Source organism: Cupressus sempervirens, chromosome 1 (assembly GCF_028749045.1).
Source record: "Cupressus sempervirens isolate cs-2001-9-10 chromosome 1, ASM2874904v1, whole genome shotgun sequence".
Lineage (NCBI taxonomy): Eukaryota > Viridiplantae > Streptophyta > Pinopsida > Cupressales > Cupressaceae > Cupressus > Cupressus sempervirens.
In genome coordinates, this window is record NC_143118.1 from 892,389,335 (window position 1) to 892,412,092 (window position 22,758).

The 22,758-nt window shown below is 33.0% G+C and overlaps 1 pseudogene; it reads left to right on the forward strand.

Moving 5' to 3' along the window:
* Positions 1-1,995: 1,995 nt before the first annotated feature.
* LOC149580727 (uncharacterized) overlaps positions 1,996-22,758 on the forward strand; it is a 60,438-nt pseudogene continuing 39,675 nt past the window's right edge.

Genomic DNA, 22,758 nt, shown 5'->3' on the forward strand with positions numbered 1-22,758 from the left:
AAAAAATATAAGGAAGATGCCTCCTAGAAAGTACTCTAGTAAATTTAATTATGAAGATAGGAGAATTCAAGATGATTTTCTAGAATAGTTTCCTTATTCTAAGAAGGGTAAAGAGACAACTATATTTTGGGAAACCCTAGGAAATGAAACCTTCCTTTGTTTGAAAGATAAGTTTTGAGCCATTGCTAACACTCACATGCCAACCAAGGGTTTACCATTTATTAGATGGTGGTACTAGTGTTAGAGTGGGGTTTTCGTCATACCAAAAGATTGATCTATCAATTCTCGATACAACCACTTAACTCAAAGTACAATGGAGGCATTTAATCCCTTGTTACAACTCCTAAGGTGAGCACTGAAAAAACTTCCAACAATCTCCCCCTCGAGGTTACCTGAGGGTCTAAGGATTCAAACCTATGACTAGCCTCTAATACCACTTGTTAGAGTGGAATTGTGATCACACCAAAAGACCAATCTATCCATGCTAGATAGAATGAATAAATGTATTGTACATAGGAGGAAGTTAAAACCTTATCACAAATCTAGAGGGGAGCGCTAAACAAATTTCCAATAGGCACAATCGAGAAAATGTGAGAAGTCCACTTAAAAATATATGGGAACATGATTTAGGTAAATTTGTAGTCCCCACTATATGTTTAGACATCAAATTTCTCCTTGAGTTGGTAGAGAAATATGACCCCATCACACATGAGATCAGAGATATAGATGGGAATGTTCTCCTTAAAATTGATGTAGATTCAATCAGGCAAGCCTTCAATTTGCATTTAGTTGATGAAGTAACTAATAGATCTCAAAATGCTTGATGAAGATTTTGACCATGCAAGGGCTGATAGACAATAGAAATTGATTTTTTTCTTAAACAAGTGGATGGTTTAAAATTGTCACATTTGGCTATCTCATATAGTTTGGGAAATTGTGAGCATTATAATGATGCTTTTGTGAATGCACACATATCCTTGTATCAAATTATAGGATTGCCAAATAACAAAAAAAATAGTAAGGCCACAATGTGGATATGTTTTGGACTACAAAATGATTGAGAAGAAGTGATTTTTAATTTCCTTGGTTTATTTAGAGAACAATATCAATGGGGGATTGGTAGTTTTGAAGATAGGGAAATCCTCAAATTTTAGATCGTTTTCACTATTGATACATTTAATTCTTTTCTAGTATAGAGATTGTTTTGCACAATATATGGACTTAGAATTTGAAAGAGATGTTGAACAACTACTAGTTCAGTTGTGGACTACCACTTTATCTTTTGATTGGGAGGGATCTAATGTTATTCTTTTTAAAAATGAGTTTGGATCAGCATTGAGAAAGATAATTTTACAAAATGTGAGAAATTTCCCTCAAGACTTAAGGGAATTTTTTAGACCAATTGATTGCAGTATCAAGCCAAATATGTTTCATTAATGGGGGATATCTCCTTCTACAAGAACACAATAATTTTCAAAACATATGGTTTTCTAGGGAGACCAAATGTAATGCCCATATATGTTCCTTTGAGGATGAGATTTTTAGAGATCATGAAGAAAATTGCAATGTTGCAAGATACAGATTTCCCACCAGCTAAAGCAAGAAAAGGAACTTTCTTCCCTAACCTCACCTTATTCCATCACTATGCAATAATCAAAGAAGGTAGGAATCAATTGGTTCATTTTTTAAGGCCATAAAATATGGATGTTAATTCAAAGAGGTTAAAAGATATTGAGGGTTTTTATGCTTGATTAAGGAAAAAGATAGACATGAACACTAGGGGTGTCCATGAATTTGATTTTCTAGAAGATATAATCAGAAATGATGAAGATTTGGAGTCTCAAAAAAGGAAAAAAGGTTGGATGGCATGTTTATCATAATATGTTAAATGAGATTCATGATGATGATCCTAGTTATAAACCTGTCTCAAATTGCAAAATTTTGGAGAAAATATTGAGGATAATTTTGAATATTTTTATAGAAATATAGAGCACAATGAATGAGAAATTTGGGAAGAGAAAAAATACAAAGCTCATAGTTGTGGATAATGAAGAAAGCCTTAATGCATTATTATATTCAACTGATATAGTTCAAAAGGAGAAAAGGGGACAAAAGAGGGCCAGACAGGAAACGGTAGCCCCTGCTACTGAGACAAGTGAAGATTCTAAAGCTCAAACTGGTTTGAGGATATATAAGAGAAGAAGATTGGGAGAAAGGTATGTTGATCTAAACATAGTTAAAGTCCCAAGAAGGGGAGCTATCACCTCATAGGATCCTCAAAGGAGATCTCCATGCCCTAAATCCCCTAGCTCATCTCCTATAGCTCACCATAAAAGAGCATACTCAACAAGTAGCATAGCTAGGTGGATTAAAATTTCTTTATGATGATGCTGAGGAAGAAGAATATCTTTATACCCCTAAGGTATTGCTGAGGGGAAAATATCCTCAAACCCCTATAGCCCCTTTTTCTGACATCACCACAAAAGAGATAAAAGGGATTGTCCCTAGGGAATTAAAGAAAGAGGATTTTGATGTAGATGTGGAGGATGGTGAATTTGTAAAATCAGTAGCATTCAAGAACTTATTGTGGCAACATTATAGAGAGGATTCTTTGAAGATAATTTGAGAAAAGAGAAAATAGAAACTAGATGTTGACCTAGATGATTTTGAACAAGAAGTAAAAAATTAAATGATGACTATATTTGAGAAAATCACTCTAGAAAAAGGGAGACATATAGTCAAGCAAGAAGGGGTCCAAACTAATCTTAGGATCGTTGATGTCATTTCATCTATTTCAATCACAAGGAATATGAGATTGAAAAGATCACATTTAAAGGGGGATGAAAACATGTCAACTAACACATACTATAGTAAAGGCTTGGGTTCCCTAGTAACATGGAATTTTACTGCATGTGGATTAGAAAAAGGAGATGAGATCGGTTTTGGGGTTAGAGGGAATATCATTATAAAAAGGTTAAAGGATGCTAAGCTCTCTGATTCAACCACAAGCATACAAGAACAAGTTTCTTATCTCCATGATGTTTCCTTAAATAAGGAAAAGATATATGATGATTTACAAGAAAAATACAAACATGCATATTCATCTTATGAGCAAAGGGAAAAAGAGACAATTGAACTACCAAAAAAAAAAAAAACTTGTTATAAGGAAGAATATCTAAGTTGGAGGTAGTTAAAATCCTTAGTACTATTGAGCCATCTAAGAAGTTGAGCATTATGTTATTCTCCTAATAGGGTCATTTACAATAGATCTATGATAAAAGAAGGAAAAGGGATGATGCACTGAGAAAAGAAGCAGCTGACTTAAAAATGTAGTTGGAGAATAGTAAAGAAAAACATTACTTTGATAAAGAAATCATTTTTAGAACTATATTGATGATGTTGCATGAAAAGATAAATGCAAAGTTATTCAACCTCTATGAAGCATGCATGAAATATATTATATTTGGCAATCAATAAAATGGAAGATGCTAGAATGTTGTTTAAGCCCACCTATCAAAAATGGATCATTCGAGTGCAAAAAATGAAGAATGTAGAATTATGTGGAAGGATACATCCTAATGCTTCCCAAAATGTCATGCCAATTGCTAAGATTGTCAAAACACTAAAGAATTTCTCATTTTTGCCTGATCACATTGAGAATAGATTGATGGAACTAAAAGATACAGTAGAAAGCTACCAGGACAACTTGGTCCCACCACTTCTAGATACAAATAAAATATCAAAGAATTCATGGATTGGAAAGAAGATACCATTACTAAGGTAAATGATATGGTAAAAACTATAGGGAGTGATATGAATATGACACTTTTTCAAGAGTGTATTTCCAAGTTGGTAATTTCTGGCACATTTTATGAGAATTTTGAGAAGGAGGTTGCTCATGCTATAGTAAAGTATAATTCCTATAGACAAGTGAAAAAATAGATCCTTGAGCACACATGGTCAACTAATGATGAATATCTTGAGTGGATAAAGAAATATGATCCAAATAATGATCAAATCATGAGGACCTACTAGAATAACTAATTATGAAATCGGTTCTCTCTCATGGGGGGGAATATTTTGTATAAAGTTAGTTATATATCGTGCATGTCACATTAGTATTGTTTGTAATTTTAGGAATTGTTGGTGTACTAAGGTAAGTCACGTGTTATAGTTATAACAAATGAATTGTCAAATCAATGAATTAAATGCATCCCTTTTGTTTCATGAAGCTTGTTTGTAGTTCACATTTATAAGTGAGTTCCCAAGGCTAACAAAGGGTTCAAGAATCATTTTTTTTGAACTAGTTTTGCTCATTTTTTGATTCAGTCCATATATACTATATAGTTACTTTCCAAAGTTAGAATTAAAGACATGGTTAATAGTAATGAGTCTAGTTGAGTGTCTCTACTTGAAATTGACATTGAGTCATATATTTTCAAGGAAGATAATAAAAAGACATTAATAGAATGGTTATTCAATCTGAATCTTGTCTCTTCTTTGTTACCATTGATTTTATGAGATTTGTAAGAAAAGTCTATTAAATTCTAGTTATGATTCTTTCTTCAATTATATTTTAGTTTATGTTTTGTTGATAATCCAATGGGTTAAGTAAATTCATAATGTGAGTTGAGAGATCATAAGAAGATTCTAATAAGAATGAGGTTTCAAGTTGAATATTGATTTCTTTTTACAAAGTGTTAAGATGGGTCTAATAATAAATGTTAAATTTATGCAAGAGAACAACCCAATGGATAAGGTACCAGTCATCTCTAAAGTTGATATAGCTTGGAATGTCAATAGAGTGCATCCATCTATGAACAAATATTTTAAAATTTTATTGTTGAAGATCTAAAAGTGAGCCTGTGCTTGATTCAAGGAGTTTTAGGCTTTGATAGACTAGCTATTTGCCATTCCTTTGATAATCCTAGAATTAGAATAATATATAGAAAATCATCTATTATATTGGAATTCATATTAAGAAATGAGAATTGGAGGGATAAAGTGAATTCCTAGGTAAACCCATCTTAATTTTTTAGAGATAAAAATGGAGATGACATTACAAGATCTTGTCAGTTGGTCCTTTAAATTATTTCTTAGAATACTTGATATGGTTTTTAGCTAACTTCTAGGTATTCTCTTCTTTTAAAAGGCTGTTAAAACTCTATCAAATCAAAAGCCAACACCTAAATTCTCATATTATCAAACTTTCCTCTCAATATTTATGCCCTTGCTATTCACACATTCTTGTCTTCACCATTTATTTTTCCAACTTGTCCCACATTTTCTTGGTAGTAGTACATTCCTTCACATCATCAAATTATGGTAATCTAAGGGCTTCTAAAATTTTAATAATCATTTAGTTATGCTCATGCTTGTCTTTGATTTTTTCAAGTTTCATAGGTCTAGGCACCTTAATGAAGTCATTTTCCAAGTAGTAAGATGTGGAATCTCCAATTCCAGACAATACAATCTCACTAGCCTTTATCATGTTACGTAGCTCTCCTTTTTTAGCTAAGGTATCTTTCTCTTGTACATCTTTATCTTTGACTTGAGTCTCTGAAAATTTTCCTAACAAATAGAAAAGCTCTCACATCAATTGTTAGTATTATTTAGAATAACTAAGGGGGAGGTTGAATCAATTATCCTCAAGTTGAGATGTACCACTTCAAGTTTTAAACACTTCAAACAACTTTAAAAAACTCAGATACCCACTTGGTCTCTATAGAATATCATTAGTAATTTAACATTTCATGAAATTTCTTAACTCTTTGTCTCTATATTTGTTGACTATCATTAAATAAACTATTGTAAAATATAGCATGCAAAATGTTAACATCAACACATGAAAATAACACTTTTAACACCAAGATATAATGTGGAAGCTCAATTTGAGAAAAACCATGAAGCAATGCTACCAAATTTTCACTCTTTCAAAGTGAGCTTAGTTAATAGCCAACCCTCTTAAAGGATTTAATCACCCTATTAGGAGTGTACTTGTTAGAGGACTTTAAAACATTCCATTATAATGCTACCTTGATTAAAGGATTTACAAAATTATTGTGAGGCCAACCTTGATTAAAGGATTTTAGAGTGATACAATGGTTAGAATGTAATAGTTGTTTTTATCTATAAAGTAAAACTCACTTTGTAAATTTAGATCTCCATTTTCTTATTTTTTGGGTTATTGGTTTGCCTTCATTAACATATCCATCTCTAATATGCTTTCCACCTCCTCAAGCATTCACATTTCACAAACTCTTCACACTTCTCCTTTTTTGTTCTCCTCTTCAAAAATTCTCGTTAAGATCACCAATCAACCATGAACCAACCTTGAAATTCATTCCTTATTCCTTCTTAAAAGGTAATTTTGATCTTTTATCTCTTAAAATTCACCATTGATCTTAGGGCTAGGTTAGATTCATCGAATCCTTCCATCCTTTTTTCTTCCATCTTCCTCTAGAAACTTCTAATCAAATCCTCACCTTTGATCATATAAAAAAATCTCCTTATCCATTAAATGTGCCAACTCATAAATCCTTATATTCCACATGCCTTGAATAATTCAAAATTCCAACTTTGTGAGCCTCAAAATCACATCTTTCTCAAATTGTAACTTTTATTGTCACTTAACTATCACTGTGTTCTTCATCTTGGTCATTATTCTAAAGCTCAGAAATCACTATACTCTCTCACTCACCATAAAAATGCTTGATCAATCATTACTACATTCAATCACAACTACACTTCTTCATACATTTTCTTGGAAATAACTAACACTTAGCTTGAATTGTTTCACTCAACTTCTACTAAGTTCCTTAATCTTCTTCTTCAACTCCTTCATTGACCAAGAAACACTAATATTTGGTCAAGCTTATCCAAATGACTATTTTTTACTCTTAGCTTCATCCAACTATCTTCTTTACTACATGTATTAATTGAACAATGAATTCTCTTGTCAAGGACTAACTTATCAAGTTTCTATTGTATTTCAATAACAAGATCTCTTCTTTTCAAATCCTCTTCATCAATCAAGTGATATGGTACTCTAAATTGTTACTAATATTTTTCTAGTAGGTTTGACAACATGTAAGTATTTGTCTTACCAGAAAAAATAACAGGTTTGACCTTAGTAACAAAACAATGATTGAAACATATTGATCATACTTGAATGTTCTCAAAAATCTCCCTCAAACAATCTCTATGTTGAATTTGTTTCAATCTATTCTCAACAATCTCCCTCTTTGGCATTGATGGAAAACCAAAATAATTAGCCAAAATAACTTGGTTAACATAGTAAGAAAATACAAAAAATAAAATGATTCCTTGCATTGAAATCTCTCCCTCTATCAGAAACTTCCATCTTATGAATAGGTTAAAAATTTCCTCCCTATAACTCGCTCTGAATTACTTCTTGTATCTCCCTCTTACTAGGTCGATGTGAGGATTTTTTTGTCAATTTTCTCTTGATCAACAATTAGAAATCTCCCTCTAACTAATATAGTAATTATCTTTCCTTTAATTTATTTCTCCCTGAGATTAGTAAAACTCACCCTCTTTGACAACAATGTCAAAGACTTATTATCTTAACATGCAGATATAAGCTTCTTTAGTTTCTCCCTTTTTCACCTTAGACTGATTTGTAGTTTTAGCTCTTTGATTAATTTAGGTAGCTCCTAAAGTCAGATCCTCTTCATCAATGTGTAACATATGAACATTAACTTGTTTGATGTAGGACACTCCTCTTGTTACTTAGATAGCCTTTGATAGGGATATCACCCCTAGTTTACCTCTTAGATACTCATGAGCATCCTTAAGTAATACTTTTGTGAAGATATTAGCAATTTTCTCTTTAGTGTTAACATATTCCATCTTCACCTCTTTATCTTGAACTAATTCCCTCAAGTAATGATACTTGATTGCATTGTGCTTAGTCTTTGTATGAATCACATGATTCTTTGATATATTGATAACACTTGTATTATCATAATAAAGTATCATTGATGTTATGATGTCTTCCTTCATACCTTTGAGTAACTGTTTGATCCATACAATGTTTGTACAATTTATAGTAGCAACAACATATTCAACTTTAGTAGTAGATTTTGAAGTGTAGTTTTGTTTCTTGCTAGTCCATTTAACTAGCCTCTTGCCTAAGAAAAATGCTCCTCCTTTGGTGCTCTTTCTGCCATCAATATTTCCAGCCCAATCAGCATCAATTTAGGCTCTTAATTCAATTTTTTTATTCTTCTTATAGTATAGATCATACTCCTATATTCCTTTTAGATATCTCATTATTTTCTTTATAGTCATCAAGTGATTCTCTCTGGGATTAGAAGAGAATATTTCAACTATCCCTATAGATAATGCAATGTCAGGTCTTCTATGTACTACATATTGTAATTTTCTAATCATAGACATGTAAAATGTTTGGTTTTCCTCAACTTAATCATCATTCTTTGAAAAATTGTGTCTTATTACCATAGGTGTACCTACTAGTTTGGAATCCTCCAATCCAAAAGTTTTTAGTATTTCTTTGACATACTTTGACTAAGTGATGTATATACCATACTTCAATTGATATACTTGGAAACTCAGAAAGAATTTGATCTCTCCAAAGAGAGAATTTTCAAATTCTTGCTTCATTTGATTTGTAAAATGCTTACATAAAGTATGTTGACCTCCAAATATGATATCATCAACAAAAATTTTAGATAACAAAATACATTTTCCTTTCTTTGTCTTCATGTATAGATTGAAATTATCATCAGTCCTTTCAAATCCAATATTCACAAGATAATTATGACATCTCTCATACCATTCTCTTGGTGCTTATTTCAAGCCATATAGAGCTTTGTGTAATCTACATACCATGTTCTTATTGTTAACATCAGCAAATCCTTTGGACTGTTCTATGTGAAATTCTTCCTCTAATATGCCATTCATAAATGTAGATTTAACATCCATTTGACAAACTTTGTAACCTTTGTATGTAAAATAAGAAAGTAATTTTCTTACTTCTAATTTGGCAATAGAAGAAAATGTCTCTCCATAGTCAATTCCTTCCTCTTGTGCATATCCCTTGCAAACTAATCTTGCCTTGTTTCTTGTGACTTCACCATTTTCATCTAGCTTGTTTTTGAATACCCAATTGGTGCCAATGACATTTTTATCTTCTGGTCTAGGAACTAGAGTCCATTTTTTTAATTCTCAATTTGTTCAATCTCTTGTTCCATGGCTTTACTCCAATCCACATCTTCCAAAGCATCTCTCACTAATTTGGTTTCCTTCATACTCAAAAAACATGTATCATTTCTCAATCTATTTCTTGTCATTAGTCTAATATATTTATCTCCAATAATTTGTATAGCAAGATGATGTCTTTTGACATATTTGGACAATCTTGGTTCAGCTCTAATTTACTCACTTTGTCTTTTAGCTTATGAGTCACTATGTACATTTTTGTCAGGCAGTTCAACATCTCTTTCATGTACACTAATCTTAGAATCAAAATATGATTCAACTTCATTCTATAACTCAGCATCTAAATGTATCCTAGTTCCTAAATGCAACTTGACATTCATAGTCTATGACTCAGTAGTCGCTAAAGCTCGTTGTTTGTTTGTACCTTTAGTTGTAGCATCTTCTTTAGTAGGAATACCTTCATAAAAGTACACAAATGATTTTTATTCTTCTAGTTCTTTAATGTGTTCAACCTCATGTACTTCTACATATTCATCAAAATTTACATTCGCACTTTCCACAACTTTGTTAGTGTTAGTATTTAAACACTTATAAGCTTTACTTCTTGTGGAATATCCTAGGAATATACCTTCTTCACTTTTTGCATCTAGTTTACCATTCTTGAAGTCTTTAAGAATGTAAAACTTGCCTCCAACTACCTTAAAGTATTTTACATTGGGTGAGTATCCATACCATAGTTCAAAATGTGTTGACTGAGTACCTTTCTTGACTTGTACATGGTTCAAGGTATAGACAGTCTTACTTATAGCTTCTCTCTAGTATTTGAAAGAAACATTTTTCTCCATCATGAGTGTTCTAGCATAGTCTATTATATATTTTTTCCTTCTTTCAAAAATTCCATTTTGTGGAAGGGTTCTAGGTACAGATGCCTATCTTTTGATTCCTTTGTCATTATAGAACATCTCAAACTCATGTGATGTGAATTCTCCTCCTTTGTTAGATCTTAAACACTTTAGAATTTTACCTATTTCCTTTTCAACTCTTGCTAAGTACCACTTAAACATTTGGAAAGTATCAGATTTCTATTTTAAAAACATATCTATCATCATTCTAGAATAGTCATCAACAAAAAACATAATGTACTTATTTCCTTTGTAGCTTTGCACATCAATTGGACCACACAAGTTAGTATGAACAATCTCCAATATCCTTTTAGAGGTATAAGATTTACTCTTAAAACTTAACTTTGACATTTTTCCTAATTAACATTGTTTGCACATTATATTATCAGGCTTCTTCAACTTAGGCAAACCTCTAACTTTTCTCATGTTACTGATATTGACTAGGTTATCAAAATTAACATGACATAAAATTTTGTGCCACAACCACACATCATCAAAATTTACAACTAGACAAGTAGCATCCTCTAGATCAAGATAGAATAGATGACTCCTAGTTTGATCACCTTTTCCAATTAGTTTTCCATTTGTGTCATATATCCTAGCAATCTTGTTTTCAAACTCAACCTTACATCCCAAATTATTCAGTTGTGACACACTCAACAAATTATAGTTAAGTCCTTCAACATAGTAAGAAACATCATATAAAATATTATTTGTGAGTTTGATAGAACCTTTTTCCTTTATCAAACATGGTGCATCATTACCAAATCTTACACTATTTCAATCATATCAATTTAGGGTAATGAACTTACTTTTGTCTCCATTCATGTGATGTGAATACCCATTGCCAATGATCCATCTATCATTATTGCTCACACAAGTCATAAGTTTAGTTTCCTCATCTTCATCAGATTCATCCTTCATTGTAACATACACCACTTCATCATCATGTTCATCAGATTCATCTCTTGTTTCCTCTTTAATAATATAACATGACTTCTTACCTTTTTCTTTTTTATCCTTGTTGTCTTTATCTCTTCTGATCTTGTATTTGTCACAACCTCTGTAATTCTTCTTCTCTGGTCATCTAGGAGAAATATGACCAACCTCATTGAAATTGAAACAAATGATAGGTAATTTACCTTTGGACTTTCCTTTACCTTTGTGGAATCTTCTTTCCAATAGTGCTTGAAGCTGTTCTACATCCTACTTATTTATATCACTATCACTGGACACATACCTCTTCTTTTTCTTCTTTTTCGTTTCATCAAGTTCCTTCAATGATACTTTAGCTTTGAAACCCAATTTAGTATTCTCAAGTCTATAATTATCAAATTTAGATAGCTCAAAAGCAATAAGTCTACCTACAAGACCTTCAAGTGATAGTTTATTCACTAGTATGCATCTTAGTTCTTGTATTGCAGAAACTCTAATAGCATATATAGAGAATAGCGTCCTTAAAACTTTTCTTAGTACAATATCATCATCTATATTACTAGTAGCTCCTCTTATAGCATCAAAAAATTCTTTTATCCTTTCAACATATTAAGCAATATTTTCACCTTCTTCAATTCTCATGTAATTGCCTTTGAGACTTTTAACTTTGGCCCTTAGAACATTTTCATCTCCTCTATAGATAGTGGTTAGGGCATCCCATATTTTATTTTCACTATCAAGACTTTTGATATCATTAAATTCAGCATAGCTTAGGATAGAGGCAATCTCCAACATTGCTTGGTTATGTCCTTTCTTATTTTTCATATCTTTAGCAGTTGGGGCACTAGTAAGATCAACTTGCTCAGTCAAAATGGTAGATTGTGCATGATCTCCAAGTCCTCTAAGGTGTAGCTTCATCAAAATTTTCTATGTAGGAAAATGATCTATATTAAGCTTGGATACTTCTCTTTTTGACATCTTGATCTTTGTGCATCTAGTACCTTCAAACTAGTCCTCTTAACCAGATGACTTTGATAACAATTGTTGGAATACTTTAGAATAACTAGGTGGGGGTGAATTAGTTATCCAAGGTCCAGATGTATAAATATAAAATTTCATAGCTTAGTGAACCCATAAAAAATTTGACCTCATGCATGCATCCTTAAGATTATGCAATCACTCAAAACTTGTAGGCTACTATTAAATCAACTTGCATAAATGTAAACATGAAACATAACAGATTCATCAACACACTTTATACAATGATTTATGTGGAAACCCAGTTTGGAAAAAACCACCAATAACATGCTACGCTTTTTCACTCTTCTAAAGTGATTCCCTATTAAAGGCCAACCCTATTAGAGGTTACAATACACATTATAAATTGACATTGTTAAAAGGTTTCAATCACCCTATTAGGAGTGAGACTTGTTAGAGGACTTTAGACCATTCACTTCAAATGTCACCTGGTTAAAGTATTTACAAATGACTATTAAATCAATCTTAATCCAAAGGATTTACCCTAAACTAATACAATTATTAGAGAGTGACAATAAGGCTTGATCTAATAATAACTTACAACTCTATTTGTAGATTATAGATCTCTATTTCACTCCTCCATTCTACTTGGCATTCACTCATTGCAACTCTGATAGCTTGTTCACCCTTCAAGCATTCATACCCTTAAGTCTTCTTGCTTAACATGCCATTTGAGATTCTTCTTTTAGGTTAGTTGATGAAGAAAAAACCCTTGTCTCCTTCACTTCCTTAGGTTCTTGCACATGAAAACCTTGCTTCATTACCAACCCTTCCTATAAACAGGAAATTAAAATATTTTTTTTGCTCATTCTCCATCATCCAATTTAGGGTTAGGATAGATTAGGTAGGATACAATGAATCTATCCCACATTCCATATCTTTTCTAAAAACTTCTCCTTGAATCGTCTTTGAATTCACCTAAAAATTGTTCACCTTGAATTCTATACCTCTAGCTCATCAATCTTATCTTCCACTTGGTTCACATAATCCAAGAAAACAAAATTGTTAGCTCAAATACATCAAATTCATGATCTTTTAAATAATGCAACTACTTGGCATTAACTTGTTTTTGATGCTTGACACATACTATGTTGCTTGTAATATTCTGTAAAATCACTCTGTAGGAACTAAAGTTTATTGGTGCTCAGCACTAACTAAACTTTACTTGATATCCAATGTTCTACTTGGCATGCACAAGAATAGATGTTTACTCAGCTCCAACTGATTTTCTACTCAAGTTGCATTGATTTTTCTCGACACCTACTATCCACTTGGTCAAGCTTGGCAGACAAACTTTGTGTAACTTGTTCTTCGTAACTTTCTTAGTGTAACCAACCTTTGTAACCTTAAGTAGATTATAAATGCATCATGTTATCACTATCTTAATTGATTCTTGTACACCTTTACATAATCATAACTCAACCTTTCCTCTAGGGTCTATTGTTACATCTTTTGATCAAATCCTCTTCATCAATTAAATAAGTGACAATACTTAAATCATATAAACATTTGTCTTACCAAAAAATAGCAAGTTTGACATCAGTGATAAACAATGATTGAAACATATTGATTATACTTGTATGTTCTCAACAATCTCTCTCAAACAATCTCTCTCTTGAATTGGTTTCAATCTATTCTCAACATATCTTACCAATAGGTTTGACATCAATGAAAATATAAAAATTTCTCCAATTGCGGTTTCCAATAGTTTATATAAATTTTTTAAACTTTCATCCATTGCCAAAACATTTTCCCTAAGTCTAAACCTTGGTATATAACCATCTTAAGCCTTTTCATGTGTGGGTAAGGTGGGTATTGAATCCAAAACTCATCATGTTTTTGCATACCTGATAGAAACTCACACAAGTTTTTTTTTTTTACATGTGTCACCTATGGGCCCAACCTTTCAAACTATGCTTCATGAATAAGGGAAGATCAGATGGCTTTTATATTTTTAGGATGTTCTCTCTCCTTGAATGGGAGAACATGAGATCTTTCCATGTTGTAGGGACATAAGCTTAACAGATTAGGGTGGAACTTATTGAATCAACAAATTTATTCTCTTTCTCATTGCTCTATGTAGCTCCACACTACAACCTTTGGGGTCAAATTGCAACAATAATTTATGATGGTAGTGTAATTTGTGGTGATTTTCATTTTTTTAAAAATAATTTTCCATGATGCCATTAGAATACCAACATTGGCATCAAAATTGGGACACCTGCATGAGTATAAACAAAAAAAATGACATGAATCATTCCCTATTTGTTTTGATTGTGGAGAGTTACATGTGAAAGAGGAAGAAGGTATTTGAATGAGGGCAAAGATCTCTAAATTTTATCATGCCCTTGTGATCAGTGCATTTCATCAATATGATCTTTGCATTTCATTAATGTGCCCTTGCTTTACAATTTCATTACTTTGATCTCTTTATTTTGACATCTTGTCCTTACTCTGTGATTTTGTTGTTGTTCCCTTGTGATATCTAAGTTGGCTATTTAACTACCTAGGCTACACCATAGTAGAGCTACTTCTGAACAAAATGATAATAGATTGCTCCTTTTATGGGTAGGTGACTGACTGAACCCACATCTATCTATACTTAGTGGCTCCCACCCATAGATATGGATATTGATACATCTTCTTGGTGCCCATTCCACCTATTTCTAGGGGTAATGAAGGGGTTGGTGGGAGGTAATGTTAGGATACCCAGCCTCAAAGATAACAATTCTTGATTGGCATGCGATGTTCATTAATAGTTGGTTGGTGCTCCACCACAAGTTGTTATTTGGCAATGTGTCAAGCCCTCCAATTGTTCTCATATAGAAGAGAGGTGGATCAAGGCCTCTATTGAGTTTAGGATGGAACATTCGTGTTGGGACTTCTTCCAGCTAGTTCTTAATGTACATGAACCCTGAGGGATGTTTGAACTTCATCACTTTGACAATCACTCAGAGCAACAATGTGGTGGCTATTAAGAACCCAATAACTACACCCCTGCTGATGAACCAACTTGAGATAGATGAAGTATTCCCCTTTGCCTATTATTGTACTAGTTTCCCAACCTAAATTGAGTCAATCCAATACCCATGAAGATCTTGTGGTTCATATGTTCCAGAAGCCTGACCCCTACTATTATAAGGGTAAGGGGTTGGTTGATGAGAGATAGTAGCTCCTTCACCTTTCGATGAACCATTTGATGGGAAAGAAAGATGATCATTTGAAATAGTAGGCCCATCCTAGGCCACCCAAAGAATAGTAGGAAACCCCCCACCCCTTTAGAATAGCTCTCTACATCCCATATAGAATTGTAGGGAATTGGCAATAGACTGACAATAGAATAGAAGGTAGGCCATTCAGGCCTAGGCCCATCCAATCATTTTTTGGCAAGGCAAGGTAGGTCCCTAAAATTCTAATGGGAATCCCTTTCCTTACCTATAGCCTATAGAAACAATGGGTATGGTAGCCATAAAATTCTAGGGCCCTATAATAATCACCTCACCTCACCTCGCCTCACCTCACCAATAATAGTAAGGGAGGGGCTTCCATCCCTCCATTAAGACTTTTCAATCAATCATTCCCCTTACCCTCCTTGGCATGCCTCCTGACCTTCTCTTGGTTGAGTTACTCCATTATTGACTCAGCAATAGTCATCATGCATCATAATGTGGGGGCAAGATTCAAACTTGCAATCTTCAGGACATGGGCCTAACAAGTTGACCAATTACTCTACCTTGCTCCCTGCCATATACTTCATTTCATTGTTGTGCCCTTGCACTATGATTTTTTTCCATGTCATGCCCTTGTGATCTTTGTTCCCTTGCTCTATGATTTTCTTTAATGGCTATGTAAATGTTCATTCCTTTTCTTTCTAAATAGGTATCTCTTTAGAATTCCTTCTAAACATGTATATCTTATAGATCTATTTTAAGGTTCTTATTACATTTTAATAAAATAGAAAAATTGACCAACTACATACATATTACAAAATCCAAATATTGAAGCAATAAAACTCACACAACCCATGCTATGTGACTTACCTCAAGATCTTACACAAAAATAATGTAGACTAGGAAAAATGGGCTGAGTTTGCAAGAAAGTTTACAAAAACATATCATAGAATATATTTTTAGAAAGAAACTAGCCATAACCCAGTTAAATGGGTCTATTTTTTGATTAGATGGGTTGATTACAAATTCTCATAGAACTGTCATATGATTAGCCATAATAACAATGAACAATTGGTTCTTCCTAGCTAGTAGGATCAAATACAATTTTCAAGGTGAAAAAATTGCATATCCAAATGCATCACTTGCATGTCAGGCATGAAGTGCATTCCCCAATTTATAAAGAATGGTTGGATATAAAGGCTCCATGAATTGGCCCAACAATAGAAGCTGAGGATGTAACCATGCATGTATTCGCACAGTCTCCTTATGAGGATCCCAAGTAATTCATGTCTATATTTGACCATATGTACGTTAGAGAACATGGGCTGAATGTAGCTCTAGTACCTTCCTATGGTGGGGTAGAAGGAAGGTGTGTATGGATAGATTTGGGAAATTAAAGATGACAATAATATCCAAAAGAAGGAAATGATAGGGGGTAATATCTAGAAACAAATGCATGAAATTCTAATCATTCACTATTTATATCTTATAAAAAAAAGGGCAAATAACTAAAGACCTAAATTTTACTAACATAGAATGTGCTTCATGGATCATGTCCCAAAAAAGTAAAGGGATTTTACAGATGGTGTACAGATCCTCACTCAAGGGTGAATACTTGCTCCAATGGTAGAAGCAACTTCTATAACTAGGGGTTTTTTCATAAAAAGTGTATATACACATGAAATTTTTGGCCTATGATCCCTAGATATGAATCCATATAAGTTTTCTATAAAAAAACATCACAATAATCTTATTCAAGTCTTATCTCAAGCTTTTATCTTCTAAGAGAGTAGGGATTTTGAGTGAGTAGGGATATTATAATTTTGATAGTGGAGATATTAGTTGGTCTTCAAGAGTGACACACAAGTAAGAAGTATATCTATATGGCTCCATTATAGTGTCATCTTACTACTAAATTAGTATTAATTCCAAATAGCCCATAAGTTTGAATATATCTCATGGTATGAAATTCTATATGATTGTAATTTAATATTTGGATAAATCTCTTGAACTACTATACAATTTTATAAAATGATAATGATGGATAGAGTGTCGTAATTGAAAGGTCGGATTTGGATTACTCAATTGCTCAATTTCTTAAGTACATCTATGACATAATTTTGATTATGTATAAGAGGATTATATGTTTCTTCATTGTTTCCAATATCTATGTTCATTCTAAATATGTACTCTTGCTTGTTTTTAGCACATTCTTTGACAACAATTTACCTTGTGATTGTTGTTAGGGCCTAAGCTTAATAATAAATGTAAGTTAATATGCATCGTAGTAGAATTTATTGAATTTATTGACATGGTGATGAGTGGATCCAAAAAAAAAATCATTTTAATTCTCCATTGGTGGCATAATCATATTATATTCCTTAATTTTGGATGTAGTAATGAGGGTTTTAGCTGAAGCCATGAGAGAGCATTTGAGTTGTGAACATAAAATTGGGAATATTTGTGCTAGAAACATCTAATATTTTTTAAGTCTCTCTCCTCTAAAGACCCAATACATGGAGCCATTATCATCATGAATAGACTCATTCTCCTCAAATGAATTCAATCGAAACTATTCATACCAAACTAAATATGCAAAAATCTATACTTACATATTATATTATCTCTTAGTGATTGAGTAAAGATCAAATATAGTCTTCAAGGGTGATAAAATTATATTTGCAATTGTATGTATGTATATATATATGTATGTATATATGTATATATGTATGTATATGTATGTATGTATGTATATATGTATATATATGTATGTATGTACATATATACATATTTATATGTATATATGTGTATATATACATACAAAGAAACATACATATGTGTGTATGTATGTATATACACATAAATATACATAAAGAGAAGCTTCTCTAATCACCTACTGGGGAAAATATAAAGAGATACATAATTAGAAGGGAAAGAAAAGAACATTTACATAGATATCTCTTCTCCCCTTGAAGAAAATTGAAGACTAAGGGCACAAAGATCACAATGGTACGAAAAAATAAATAAATCATAGAGCAAGTGCATGGAGATCACAAGGCCCTAATAATGAAATGCAAAGACTACAAGGGGGAAATAATGAAATGAAGTGATCACAAGGGCATGGCAACAAAATCTTAGATCTCCATTGATCTCTACCAAGGGAACGAAAATGAAATGTAGAAATCATAAGGGCATGGAAATGAAATGCAGTGGTTACAAGCAGAGCTCTCCACCCTCTTTCATGTGCAACTCTCCATAGTAAAAAAGAAAAGGGGAATGATTTATGTTGTATATATATATATATATATATATAAAATCAAGTTCACATTGTTTTGTAACTTTGGCATAGGTGGTTGATCCTCGATAGCTTTCATTTCAACATTCCTATTTTCAAGCTTCCTCTTCATTATATGTTTGGTTTATCAAATATTTATTCCATTTTGATTACAATTCATCTCAACTAATTGCTCCAATAATAAAATCACCCATCTATTTCCGAATTATGCAAGAACTTGTTGTTTCATAGAATCTAGAAATATACTGAGAATTCCAAAGCCATAAACCTGAAGACCATCATGTGTGCATCTCAATTTAGGGAAAAAATGGATGTCATGTTCTTGTGCATATATTTCAATCACTACCTTCAAACTCAATTGAGGTTTTCCCATGGAATTGTTCAGGTGAATCCCACTACCCATGAAATTTGTGGCTTGTTGTTTAGCATATGCTTCTACTACTTGTTATTGCTGAAGTGCCTCAAATTGGCATTGCTCTATCACCTTGAGATGGCTTACATTCTCTCTAGCCCTAAGTAGTTCCACATTCATACCCTTTGCAACTTGATTTATCATTTCAAGGGCTACATCTAGCCAACTTTATCCTCTCATTAGAAAGAATCTCAAGATTAAATAGTCTTTTCCACTCTAAAAAATACTTTTTTACTTCATTAAAATTGGGACTTGAACAAAGCCAATGATACAAAACTTGTTACCACTTTGGAAAAAATGTTGCCTCCAACATTGCAACCATATGATAAATAGGAATAACACATACATGAGCCATAACCCATTTAAATTGGTCTAATTGTTGATTGGTTGGGTTGGTTAAAAATTCTTATAGAACTATCATTAGATTAGGTATGATAAAATGAACAATCAATTGTTCCAACTAGTAGGATCAAATATAGTTTTTCAAGCTGATAAAATTTTATATCCAAATGCATCACTTGCATGCCAGGCATGAAGTGCATTCCCCAATTTATAGCGAATGGTTGGATATAAAGGCTCCATATGCTAGCCCAACAATGGAAGCCAAGGATGTAAGGATGCATCTATTAGTAGATTCTCCCTGCCATGATTCTAAGTATTTACTACTATAGCTAATTTGGGCATCACTATATGATCTAGAAAATTATGAAGTACTAAAGCCTGTAGTAACTTCTCCCATGTCTCCAAAATATGTAGAATAGATTTAGGGTCCCTTGGCTCCTAGGTATTTGTAGCATAGATTCAAGGTAGTAACTCCTTACACTCAACTCTTCACTAAACCATGCAAAGGATGTTGAAGTGGTTCCCAACCTTGAAACACCCTTATAAGAAATCATAAAGCAAATGTAGATGCAATACATATATTACTATTATTTATGTATATGTATGTATGTATATACATATATATCTCTATGTGTGTGTGTACATACACACATTTGTGTGTTCCTATGTATGTATATATAGAGAGAGATCATGGAACAACAAAAAAATTGATGCAGTTGCATACATATTCTAGAATCCAAATAATAATACAATAAAACTCGCTCAACTCATGCTAGGTGACTTACCTCAAGATCCTAAAAATAATACAAACCAAGAAAAATGGGTAGAGTTTACAATAAATTTTACAAAAACATATCATAGTAGGAACAATCAGCTATTCCTAGCAAGTAGGATCAAATATTATTTTCCAAGGTGATAAAATTGCATATGCAGATGTATGTACATATGTATGTATGTATATATGTATGTATGTATGTATGTATATATGTGTGTGTATATATGTATATATGTATGTGTCTATGTATATAAATATATATTTATATATGTATATATATGCATACACACATATGTGTGTGTGTCTATGTATATATGTATGTATATATACAGAGAGATCTTGTGGATTGTGGAGATCCGTGGAGATCTAGGATTTTGTTGCCATGCCCTTGTGATCCCTACATTTTGTTGTCATGCCCTTGTGATCTTTGTATCTCATTGTCATGCTCTTGTGGTCTTTGTATATGTATATATGTATGTATATATACATATATAAATATGTAGATATGTGTGTGTGTTTGTGTGTGTGTGTGGGCGCATATAAGTAGAGAGATCTTGGCACAATAGGAAAACAATAAAAAACACCCAACATGTAGCATGGCCATAGATGCGATGGCAATGCCTATTGGAAAGTAGATTCCTCTTTTTCTCTCTCATTTTTCATGTGTTTATTTCACTTGAACTATTATTTCTTAGGAGACATTTTTAAATATTGGATTCATTTTATGAAGGATGTGATGAGGACATTCCTGAATGTACTTGTGTTAGATGTATAGGAATCACTAAATAATTGTGATGAATTTCTCATGAGCAATGAAGATGGACTTTTCCTAAGAGCAGCATGAGTTGATGAGGACATTCTAGGTCTAATATTGTTCCTTTCTTAAAGATTTTATGTGTTAACAAGGAATCTAGATGTTAGGGGTGTTGTGGGGCCAAATGATCTTCCACCTTCACATGGTTGGCCCTAACTAATAGAGAATATTTGATTATTCTTGAAACCAAGTGAAGCTCAACATTAACCTCTACTTGCATGACAACTAGTTGTGCGAATCTTTTGGTTTCAAGGAATGTAGAAGGACACCATAGTCCAATATGCAATCTCAATTCATATGCATATTGTAATGATCCCATCTTTTAGCAGTTGACCAAGTGTGTGTGTGTTAGCCTTGTTCTACATGGTCCCGAGGGATAACGAAGGGTTTAATGGGATCTTGGAGTGTTTTGGCCTAGTCATTTCCAGTTTGGGCCAAAACGAAGTTGATTTACTCAGTTTCAAGCATACTTACTATTTTTAGTAAGTCGGTAGGACACAGTGCAGGTCAATTTTGGTGATTGGATTCGATACTCCTCGGTGAGAGCTTTCCGATGAGCTATCACTCGCATTATTCGGAGTCCGATTGCTAATACATTTTAATGCCTGAAGTTTTATTAAAGTAACGTCTAATTTAATTGTAAAATATTCAATTGTTACTTTAATATTTATTTTATGGTGATGTGTACCCAAAGGAGACATAAGGGGTATTTTAATATATGTTTTATATTATACATCTTTTATCCCACATTGCCCATATGAGTTGAGCGGACCCGTGGGAATAGAATAAAAGGAAGCATTTGTGGCTTCATTAGGCAGGTTGAATATGAGAAGAAATTGGTGTGTGAGTTGCAGCTTTGTTCTTGGCATTTGAGGATGTCTATCCTCTCTTGTAACATTCTAGACGTCATTCCCTTGGGGTTTGGCCTTTGGAATTCTTTCTTATTGGCTTCATTATCAGGCAGTTTAGTTGCATTTCCGGCTACAGGCAGATTTGATATTTTGCTCATATCTTCTTCACTACTTGTCCGATGCTTTTGCCGCTTGGAGGGAATGGTATTATGAAGGTAGTGGACTAATTGGAGGACAAAGTATTGTAGCAGCAAGTTCGTAAGCATGGGATGGAGTATTATGACAATATTGCTGAAGTAATTAGTGAGTTGATAAATCTGCCATGTATTTGGTTTTATGAATTCTAAAAATAACATTTTATTAGCAGCAGTTCATTTCCACTTTGCATATTGTTGTAGTTTCTTTCTTGTTTATGTTGTATGATACCAATTCCATGCATGAAACACAACAAACAAATAAATGTTTGATTTCCAGAGTTATAAGGGGTTTTAAGAAGTTGAATGCAAACTATTTGACATAATTCCTTTTAGTAATTTGGTTTAGTTTTTTGGGACATCCAGGGGTGCCCATTACAGTGGTATCAGAGCTTGCTTACAAAGTGTTTCATGAATTTATAACCAGTAGGTGCCCATTACAGTGGTATCAGAGCTATAAGTCCTGCCATCCTGTGGAGGTCTTATAGGGAATTTGGAACAGCCGGATAGAGGGAAAAAGTAAGTAAAAAACACAGGCTAAGCATTTATGTTTGAGCATGCAACAGGGGCCTTATAATTTTTGCGATACCAGAGCAAGACAAAATAGGATTTTAGATTTGCAAAGCAAACAATCTAGTACATCTGTGCAGGGGGACATTGAATCCAGCCATATAGACACGGAGGAGATATTCTTTGATCAGGACAGCAATATGGGTGATCGAGATGACAGGAATACAGGATTAAGCGGAGGCAGGAATGCTGGTCCAGATCAGGGGGAGGTACTATTCAGAGAGTTATTGGGTACATTAGAGAAGGGGCAACGTA